The sequence below is a fragment of the Carlito syrichta genome, unplaced genomic scaffold, assembly GCF_000164805.1.
Source record: "Carlito syrichta isolate Samal-C Ts95f unplaced genomic scaffold, Tarsius_syrichta-2.0.1 Scaffold303626, whole genome shotgun sequence".
Taxonomy (NCBI): domain Eukaryota; kingdom Metazoa; phylum Chordata; class Mammalia; order Primates; family Tarsiidae; genus Carlito; species Carlito syrichta.
Genome location: NW_007247722.1, coordinates 368782 through 379925, shown reverse-complemented (window position 1 = coordinate 379925; position 11144 = coordinate 368782). Strand labels below are relative to the sequence as shown.

General features: G+C 38.1%; 1 protein-coding gene across 1 annotated transcript in view; it reads left to right on the top strand.

The window, feature by feature from the left end:
• Positions 1-11144, top strand: part of ITPR2 (inositol 1,4,5-trisphosphate receptor type 2) — a 496128-nt gene that overhangs the window by 380128 nt on the left and 104856 nt on the right. The window lies entirely within an intron of this gene.

The window sequence follows — 11144 nt, the reverse complement described above, 5'->3', positions numbered from 1 at the left end:
CCCAGCCACCACATCCTCGACCTGCTGGGCTCCGGCGATCTTTCCGCCTCAGCCTTCCAAGTAGCCGGAATTACAGGCATGCGCTACCATGCCCGGCTGATTTTTTTTTTTATTTATTGTAGAGATGAGGTCTCGCTGCCCAGGTGGGTCTCGAACCCGCGGGCTCAGGCAATCCACTCACCTCAGCCTCCCAAAGGCGCGGAATTACAGACTGAGCCACCGAGCCCGGCGATTAACATTCTTAAGAGATTTAAGAGTTCAAAAAAGTCTAGGAGATTCTTTTCTAGAACTGTAGCTGCTTCTTCAAGGCACATACAACTTCTCCACATTTCTTGGATAACAGAGGGCTGGTGCTGGGTGGATGTTTTCTTTGAGTTTTAGTGATTTCTAAATAAGATGAACAAATGAATTGAGAAAGGCCAAACAGAGGAAAGGAGGGGGATTGTATTCCAAGGACAAGGGCAATGCAAGGGAAGGAGAAAAAAAATGTGCAGTTTTAAATCTAAGTGGCCTTTACATTTAGCCTGATTAACCACTGTAAAATAAAGACAAGTTTCTATTATTCTAACAGGTGTTATTTCTTTATCATAAATGAACAACTCTTGATTTTTAGCCTGTAACAGTATTGTAATTCATTTTCAAAAAGCCATTTTTGGGGAAAATTAAACATATATGTTATTAAAAATTGAACTAACAAGTAAACAAACAAAAAAATACTCTATACTATTCATTAATTCATCCATCCACCTATCCAATAAATATGTATTAAGCAACTGTTCTGTACCAGACACTGTTCTAGATCCATGGATACAGCAGTGAGCAAAACAAATCCCTGTCCTTCTTGGGGCTTATATACTGGATGGAGGACACACTGAAATTGAATAAAGGATGTTTCACACTCACATATTATCTGAATTATCATGAAGAAAGTCTCTTGTGTGTTCTGCTAGTATTTCCCAAACCACATTTGAAAAATCATGCAGGAAGGGACATGGATGGGAAATACCCAGCACATTTTTTTCTGAATATTTGGAGAAGCAACTCAAATAATACTATCCTCTCATCTCTAGATCTGAAGAAAATATATTATTTCCTGTATTAGAATAGTGAGACCCAGAAATTTCAAAGACTTGCATTTAGTTACATCAAGGTTGAAGAAATGTCTCTCTTCCATCAATTCTATATAACCAAAGCAAAAACTACAAGTTAATATAATTTCAGGTTTTCCCAGAAATCACTTGCTGCCTTTTTTCCTTATTAGTGTTTATGTATGTTTTAGATATCCCCACTTAACATGTAGAATTTGTTTCTTTTCTTGCTTTCTCATCCTGAAATATTTTAACTCTTTTGAATAGGACACTGCAATAATAATTCATTTGGAATATTTTTGTGAAATACTGATTTCAGATAAGGTGACCTACATATATAGTAGTTAGTTTCATGTAGTTTTAGTCATTCAGAAAATATCAGCATATATTCTTACATTTATCAGAAGCAATTAAGAATTATACTTCATTAAGTTTTGCATGAAAAATATAAAATGATTATTTTCCTTTAAAGTGATATATTTTTATAAAATATTAAATAACTTCTGAAGTATTGAAGTAGTATTGAGGTAAAAATAGTAGAAATTAACCTGTTTTATTTATTTATTTTTTAAACAATATTTTTTATTATGATTTTGTGGGGTACAGTTAAGGGTTAGATGTACAATCACGTTTCATTCAGGCGCCCTGTTGATAAGGGTGTTTCCCCATCCTCAGACAGATATTTGCCACTGTTAATCCCATCCTCCTCCCCACCATAGTTTCCCAGTACTGTCAGTCATTTTCTTATAGTATTACATTGAATGTTCAAGGTGAAATTAACCTGTTTTAGTTGAAAAATTGAACTAAAGAATAAATTTGTTTTAATAATTGTAGGAAAAACTGTTTTAGAATATAATTTTGTTCATTTCTTTTCATGAAAATAAATTTATAAACTAACTTTATAAATTAATATATTTGTTATATAGCTACATAAGCCTCCTGGAATTAAAATAATTTTCATAATTTTTACCATTTTAGTATTTGTCTTAGTCCATTTTCTGTTGTCATAACAAAATACCTGAGACTGGGTAATCTACAAAGGGAAGAAGTTTATCTGATGACTGGGAAGTCCAAGATTGAGTGGTCACATCTGCTCAGCTTCTGGGGAGGGAGGGGGGAGGACCTCGTGTTGTATCATAACGTGGTGGGAAGGGAAATAAATCAGACGTGTGCTAATGGGCAAATTACAAGACAGCCTTGCTTTATAACAGCCTGTTTTCAAGGTACCTAATCCAGTCCCTCCATAGTGAGAATTCACTCCTTTTCTCTGAGAATTAACCTAGTCCCTGGAGAGTGATGTTAATCCTCCTTAACTACCTAATCATCTCTCAGAGGCCCTACCTGAGAGGGAAGGAGAAGGGAAGGGAAGGAGAAAAAAATGTGCACTTTTAAATCTAAGTGGCTTTTACATTCAGCCTGATTAACCACTGTACCAACATCACTGGGCTACACCAGGAATCAAATTTTCAGCACACACATTCTCGGGGACACAGTCAAACCATAGCAGAATGGAAATCTTTTTAAAGGAGCAAAGTGAGCTCAGCAATTAGAAGTTATGAGTGATAAATAACTAGTTTTTAAAAATTAAGTTGAATGTATTTTTTTTTTTTTTTGAGTTGGAGTCTCACTGTGTCGCCCAGACTGGAGTGCAGTGCCCGCTCCCGGCCACCGCAGCCTCGACCTGCTGGGCTCCGGCGATCCTTCCGCCTCAGCCTTCCAAGTAGCTGGAACTACGGGCGTGCGTTACCACGCCCGGCAATGTTTTGTTTTTTTTTTGATTTATTGTAGAGATGAGGTCTCGCCAAGTTGCCCAGGCGGGTCTCCAACCCGCGGGCTCAGGCAGTCCACTCATCTCAGCCTCCCAAAAGCGCAGGATTACAGGCTGAGTCACCGAGCCTGGCTAAATTGAATGTATTATATACGTCTGATCCCAACTCCCAATTTTTAAAAAATGTGTTCAGTAAATTTCCTGTTGTTAACAGTATCTAAATGTTTACATTTTTCTTGTATCCTTTCAAAGGAAAAAGCTTCCTTAAAAACACTTAATTCTTTTATGTTTCATTTTAGCTTTAAAAAAACCTGGTGGGTTTTTCAGTCAAGAATAGGACTTATTTGTGGTGTTAACATCTACTCTAAATTAGGACAGTGTTTCACAAATGTTAGCAGGTTTGAAATCACTTGAAGCCTTTTTAAAATATATTGTTGGGATCATCCCCCAGAGTTTCTGATTCAGGAGGTCTGAGGTAGGACCTGAGAATTTGCGTTTCTAATATGCTCCCAGGAACCACATTTTGAGAACTATTTCTATTAGGATGAGTATTAGCAATTCGTAGCTAGCTTCATCATCACAATACTTTATGTCAAAACCATAGTGGCTCAGCCTGTAATCCCGCACTTTTGGAGACTGAGGTGGTGGATTGCCTGAGCCCGTGGGTTCGAGACCCGCCTGGGCAACTTGGCAAGACCTCATCTCTACGGTAAATCAAAAAATCAGCCGGGCATGGTAGCACGCGCCTGTAATTCCGGCTACTCGGAAGGCTGAGGCAGAAGGATCGCCGGAGCCCAGCAGGTCGAGGCTGCGGTGGCCAGGAGCGGCCACTGCACTCCATTCTGGGCGACAGAGTGAGATTCCAACTCAGAAAAAACCCAAAAACCAAAAAACAAAACCATAGTGCAAAGATACCTTACTTACTAAAAATGTCGTTAAATCATTCTAAAAGTATTGGGTTTTGGGGGGCCTTTTCTTTGTTTCTTCTCTGCTATGTTGCCCTGCTTCGAGGGGTGATCTATCATAAGCCATTTCTATAATCACTAAGGTCTTTAACAGATTTTACCATAATTTAAAACAGACCCTAATGAATAGGAGCCTAGGTCATCTGAAATTTAGGAGTGGTTTCATTTTTAAATTCTGGCCAATTTCTTGTTGTTTTGCGCCTATCTTTGTCTTAGTTTGGGATTCATCATAATGGAAATAATTAACTGATCTCTAAGGATCATAGTGCATTTATTTTAGCTATTAGATAATACAACTCAATGTCTTTTAATCTCCTTGTGTAAAGAAGCTATAGTGTAGAGCGATATTGGCATTCTAGGGTCCCTCCTTTAATTCTGCTGCGGGAGAGGGAAAGGACCAGTTCCGTGTGTGTGTATGTGTATGTGTATGTGTATGTGTGTGTGTGTGTGTGTGTGTGTGTGAGAGAGAGAGAGAGAGAGAGAGAGAGAGACAGAGAGAGAGAGAGAGAGACAGAGACAGAGACAGAGAGAAAAAGATGGGAGAAAGCGATCTTGAGATGGCATGCTTTCCTTAGGTCTGTGGTCCTTTGGGCTGGGAGTTCACAAATCCTTCACTGCTATCTTGCAAGGTATCCAGGAATTTGTAATGTCTCTTTCCCAGGTTTGTCAAGCCATATTCCTCAGAATGATCACCCCTCTCTTTGCTTACCTGCCCATTGGCACGTTTTCCTCTTGACCGTGCTGTCTTTTGATTCTCTATAGCCTGATTTGGAAGTTCACAAACGAACATTCTTTCTTTTTCCATTCCAGTTATAGCCCCAAATCTGCTCAAGACAATATGGACTACTGCGTTTGACTAGGGTATATGGGAAAGAAAAAAGGGACAAGAATTAATTTTTTAAGAAAGACTGAAATTTACTACTTTTTCCAAGTAATTCATTCCATTGTGCTCTTTGGTGGGGCATCAGTGCTTTCACCCCCTTCCCACAGCCTGTCCATAATACTCTTCCCCATTTTCTCTCCTGCTTCACTCCACTCCTCTCCTTGGGGAAACTAGAATTTCCCCCTTGAGAAAAGAGTGCTTGCTGCCCTTTGCATGTCTCATGGATTATTCAGCCTCAGACTTGCACTGAATATTACTGGCTGTTTCCTGCCGCCTAGAATCTGCTGGCTGAAGTGGAGCCGATGTGCTTTTCTCAACTTGGAAGGCCTGAAGATGATTTTCTTCTAAAGTGTCTGAGTGCAAACACTGCCTGCCATAGTGAATATTTTCTTACTGAAACCACACAGTTTATTCTCCTGTGAGAAAGTCTTTTCTTCTTTCTAACTTGACTTTGACCCCACTCCTAACAGAATAATAATTCTGGCATCAATATTCTGGAAAAATAGTTATTTCATCTTTGGGCTATGTTCTTTATGAAGAACCTCACAGGACTGAGAGCAGCTCTAGACAGATGACACCATTCCCAAGTGGATCCTCTCTGATGCCCAAATTCCTTTTTAGTGGAAGGGAAAAGAATGGTTAAGAAAATCTCAGCTTAGCTTCCCACAGTTAAGGAAACAATGTCTTTATGGTTCACATTTATATTAACTTCCTAGAGCTGCCATAACAAATTACCACCAACTTGGAAGCTCACAACAAGCAGGCATTTATTGTCTCATGATTCTGGGGGCTAGAAGTCCTAAGTTAAGGTGTCAGTAGGGCCATGCTCTCTCTGAAGACTCTACAGGCAGATCTTTCCCTGCCTCTTCCTGGTTTCTGGTGTTTGTCAGCGATTCTTGGCAACTCTTGACTTATATCACTCCAGTCTCTCCTGTGTCATTAAATGGTCTTCTCTTTGTGTGTCTGACTGCCCTTATTTCCATTTTCTTATGAAGACAATAGTCATTGAATGAAGATCCACCCTAATCCAGTATGATCTCATTCAACTTCATTATGCCTGCAAAGACCTTGTTTCTGAATAAGATGACATGCACGGGTATCAGAAGTTAGAATTTGAACATATATGTCATTTTGGTTTGGTGTGGGCACAGTTCAGCCCACAACAGGCATTCAGTGTGGCTCCAAATTCCCCTCCTAATTTTGTCTCTCATTGCCCATCTTCCATGACCTGGCTCACAAGATCCCTCTATGTAGAACTCATCCTTATGCAATCCTTTCTTCCTCCTTTTACCTCGGGATGTATCCATCCTTTAAAACCTTTGTCAACTGTTCTTCTTATGTGATTTTCCCCCCAATGCCATCAAATTAAAGGCGCTTCCTTGTAATTCTGACCTTATTTTTCCTCGTAGCACTTACATTTCTATCATTATTTTAATTCCTCCAACTAGAGGTAGGTTGCTTAAAAGAAGTAAATGACTCTAACTTCTCTCTCTAATCCCACAGTAGCTAGAAATGTGCTTCAAATTTAACAGGATCACAAAATCAGAGGAAAAAAAATTAGATGTTTTGAAAACAGAAGTCTTCCATATTTTACAAGTTAGAATAGGCAAAACATTAGTTTATGCTCCTTTCTGCTGATTTCTCTCTTTTTCAAATAGGAGCAGTGTTTGGTATGAAGGCACTGTGCAATTATTAATCTGAACATACAAGGCAATTATTCTGACTTCAGGCTCCAGCTCACTCTGTGATCTTGGGAAAGCCTATTGCTGTGTCACAGTTTTACCAATTAATAAAAGTAGAATTCATACACACACACACACACACACACAGAAAAAAGAAAACACACACACACACACACACACACACACACACACAAATGAAAAGTACCAAAGGATAATTATTGTTGAATATCATTGAAGTACAATTTCTTGATTTTTTTTTTTTAACTCCATCCTTATTTGGACTCAAACTGAACTGAACATTAAAATCCTAATGATTAGAAGATAAATGTGAAATGCTTTCACAAAAGATGCCACTAAAAATGAAAGCCCAAGTCTGTTATCTTTATGCCCCAATCTTGGATTCAAAAAATACACGGTGTTGCTCAAAGACCCTGTTGCAGGTTATATGTATTTGTGTATAAGGTTTGTACTTATGTATCTGTATTTTAAGAATATATACACATAAATGTTTTTATTCCTGTTTAGTGCTGCATCTGTGTTTAACTAAATTATAAATTTGTTATGATTGATAATGAGGTGTATGATTTTTTTTTCTTTTTCTCAAACACATAGTAAAGAATCCCTACCCCTTCTTGGTAGACTTTCCCTGTGGGTGATGTGTCTTTATTATTTCATAAGTCTAACTATCCACCAATGCTATGGTTCCCTTTCATATATATATATATACATACATACATATATATATATATTACATCTGCTCATGTATTACATTACATTTTGTTGTAAAACTTTAATATTATGACATGGCATAAATGATCTCAGGCCTGGTTTTCCTATTTGTAATAATGACCTGATATGCATTCTTTATTTGTAAAATTCCTTTGAAACCACATATCGAGTAGGTAGATACCTTTTCCACACCATATATAAAATAATATTTTGTCTCGTAAAGATTGTTGTGGGGCCAGGTACAGTGGCTCACACTTGTAATCCCAGTACTTTGGGAGGCTGAGGTGAGAGAATCACTTGAGCCCTGGTGTTTGAGACCAGCCTAAACAACTGAGCAAGATCTAGCCTCTATAAAAAAATCAAAAAATTAGCCGAGCTTAGTGGCACATGCCTGTAGGCCTGGCTACTTGGGAGGCTGAGGCATAAGGATCACTTGAGCCCAGGAGGTCGAGGGTACAGGTAGCTGTGATGGCCTCTGCATTCCAGCCTGGGTGACAGTGTGAGATTGACTCAAAAAATTAAATTAAATGTAATTTAATTTAAATTTTAAAAGATTGTTGTAGATTACAAGTATTTCTAGGACCCAGAGGTTTGTCACCCATGACGTCACTCCCTTTTAACATTCAGTGCAGTTACCCGGGTTGAGACTTTCATTATTACTAATATTGATTGTTGGTTGGTTTTCTGGACCGTGTTTTAGAGTGACATCAGCTAATTTCAAGTCCCATAAGGAGCATCTCTGTCAGTAGTAATGTTGGATATCATAAGATGGCTGTCTTTGAATATCTTCATCAGTTGTTTTAGGTTTTTTAATTAGGTTTTAAATTAGATTTCTTACTGTGGCAACTCTCCACAGATGTGCTTGAAACTTACCAAATGTTTTTATCTTTGGTTACCAAAGCTGAGCTTGTTTAAAATGTCATATAATAAGTTACATGGCATATCTAAGGGTATAATAGACAAAATGTGGCTAAAATCCCATCATGAAGACAACTGCATGTCTTTAGTTGGCAGTGCTGTCATTTTATAGAATATTTTTAATCAAATTGCGTATATAGTGAATGAACTCTTTTAAAAACTATGCAGTTTTTAATTTGTCTCTGAGACATTGTGCTTTTAGTAAACTGTGAATTTGGACCAAGAAAGCTTCATATTGATTCCATTTTCATGCATTCCAGAACTATTGAGATAGTCCTTAATTTTGTATTTTATTTTATCTGTATAATAGTGTTACTGTCAGCCAGGCTTGGTGGCTCAGCCTGTAATCCTGTGCCTTTGGGAGGTTGAGGTGAGTTGATTGCCTGAGCCCGTGGGTTCGAGACCCGCCCGGGCAGGCGAGACCTCATCTCTACAATAAATCAAAAAATTAGCTGAGCATGGTAGCGCGCACCTGTAATTCCGGTTACTCGGAAGGCTGAGGCAGAAGTATTGCTGGAGCCCAGCAGGTCAAGGCTGCGGTGGCCGGGAGCAGCCACTGCACTCCAGTCTGGGCAACAGAGTGAGACTCCAACTCAAAAAAAAAAAATAGTGTTACTGTCCTTACCTTACCATATAGGGGTCCATTAAGCAATTATTGAGTACCCAGTTCCTTCCTCCAAATAGCTTATGCTCTACCAGAGGTACACATGAGTACATATATAGCTATAAAATAAGAAAAAATATTGAAATATTTTATGTCTACAAATACTGGAACTTGTTCCATCATCTGATTTCTTTCCCCTTCCTCTTTATAGAAGAGGAAATAGAAAGATAATTCACTGAGACTTAAGAGTCCTTGCCTACTTACATGCATGAATGTATGTAACTAATTAACCCATTTTTCAATGATTTAACAAACATTTATTGAGTCATTTATTTTATGTACCAGTCTTTTTTTGGCTCTGAGATTACAGATATGAGTAAGGTTAGACCTTCCTTTGAGGATGTCACAGCCCACTGGAGAGAATTATTAGTTACTAAGACACAGTATGAGAAATTTCATACTGTACACAGAACAGGGAAGAACAAACAAGCCTGAACACAGAACAGGGAAGAACAAACAAGCCTGTTTAGTCAGGAAAGGCCCTCAGTTACAAAGAATATAAAAAATGAGCAGGTAGAAAAAATGGTACAATTATCTCTATTTTGTTTTTATTGTTAGTTACATACATTCTTGCATGTAAGTAGGCAAGTCTCAGTGAATTATCTCTCTGTTTCCTCTTCTATAAAGAGGAAGGGCAAAGAAATCAGATGATGGAACAAGTTCAGTATTTGTAGAAATAAAATATTTCAATATTTTTTTCTTAAAATACGTATTTTAAATTTTCCAAGATTTGTATAGACCATGAATGAATCATGAATGAAAATATTGTTCTAACATTTGGACATGTGAAGAGAATCCTAGGTGTTTCACTTTTATATTTGTCTTTTTTTATTATTATAAAGATATGGAGTACAAATTCAGGGTTAGGCATACAAATGTTGATTATGCAGGTACCGTTGTTGATGAGGTGTGCCTCTCCCTCCCCTGGCAGTTTCCTTGAACTGCCGTCCCATCTCCCTCCCACTACTGCCAATCCCCTTCTCATAGTATTATGATAATTGTTCAAGGTCCACTTATGAGTGAAAACATATGGTACTCTGTTCTTTGTTTCTGTGATAGATCACTGAGTATGATTGACTCTAAATCCATCCAAGTTGCTGTGAAGTCCATATGTCCTTCTTTATGTCTGCATAATATTCCATTGTGTATATGTACCACATTTTTTTATCCAGTCCAGCTTCGATGGACAGCATGGTTGGTTTCATGTTTTTGCTATTGTGAATAGAGCTACAACAAACATACGTGTGCAGGTATCTTTTTTGTAGAATGATTTGAGTTCCTCCAGGTATATTCCCAATAGGGTAATTGCTGAGTCATATGGAAGATCAATGTCTAGGTATTTCAGAAATCACCACACTGTCTTCCAAAGAGGTTGCACTAGTTTGCATTCTCACCAGCAGTATAGAAGGGTTCCTTCTTCTCATCCTCATCAGCATCTCTTGTTTGTTTTATTGATGATGGCCATTCTTACTGGGGTTAGGTGGTATCTCAATGTGGTTTTGATTTGCATTTCTCTGATGATGAGTGAGGCTGAGCACTTTTTCATGCATCTATTGGCTGCCCGTATATCTTCTTTTGAGAAGTGTCTATTCATGTCTTTTGCCCACTTTTTAATAGGGCTGTTTGTTTTTTTCCTTTCAGTGTGTTTGAGTTCCTTGTAGATCCTAGAAGTTAGGCCTTTGTCAGATTTACAGTTGGCAAATATTTTTTCCCATTCTGTAGGCTGTCTCCCTGCTCTTCTGGTGGTTTCTTCTGCTTTGCAGAAGCTCGTTAGTTTGATGAGGTTCCACTTGTCTATCTTATTTCTTAAGATATGGGCATTTAGGTTCTGATCAGGAATTGGTTGCCAGTTCTAATTTCTATAACGGTGTCTCCTGTGGTTTCTAAGATTCTTATAGTTTGAGGTTTTATGTTTAGGTCTTTGATCCATTTAGAGTTAATTTTTGTGTATGGTGTTAGGTAGGAATCCCGTTTCAATCGTTGCATGTAATCAGACAATTTTCCCAACACCATTTACTGAATAGGTTCTCCTCTCCCTAGTGGTTGTTGTTGGAGACTTTTTCAAAGATGAGTTGGTTGAGAAATTGAGGCTTTGCTTCTGGAATCTCTATCCTGTTCCATTGGTCTATATGCCTGTTCTTGTGCCAATACTAGGCTATTTTGATTACTGTAGCCTTATAGTAAAGTTTGAAGTCTGGAAGTGTGATACCTCCTGCTTTGTTTCTTTTGCTAAGGATTATTTTAGCTATTTGTGGCTGTTTATGTTTCCATATGAATTTCTGTATTGTCATTTCCAGGTCTGAGAAAAATGATGTTGGTAGCTTAATGGGTATTGGGTTGAATCTGTAGATTGCCTTTGGTAGGACGGACTTTTTAACAATGTCTTGTTCCAGTTTTCAGGGGAAATGTTTCCAGTTTCTGTCCATTTAGCAATATGTTAGCTGTGG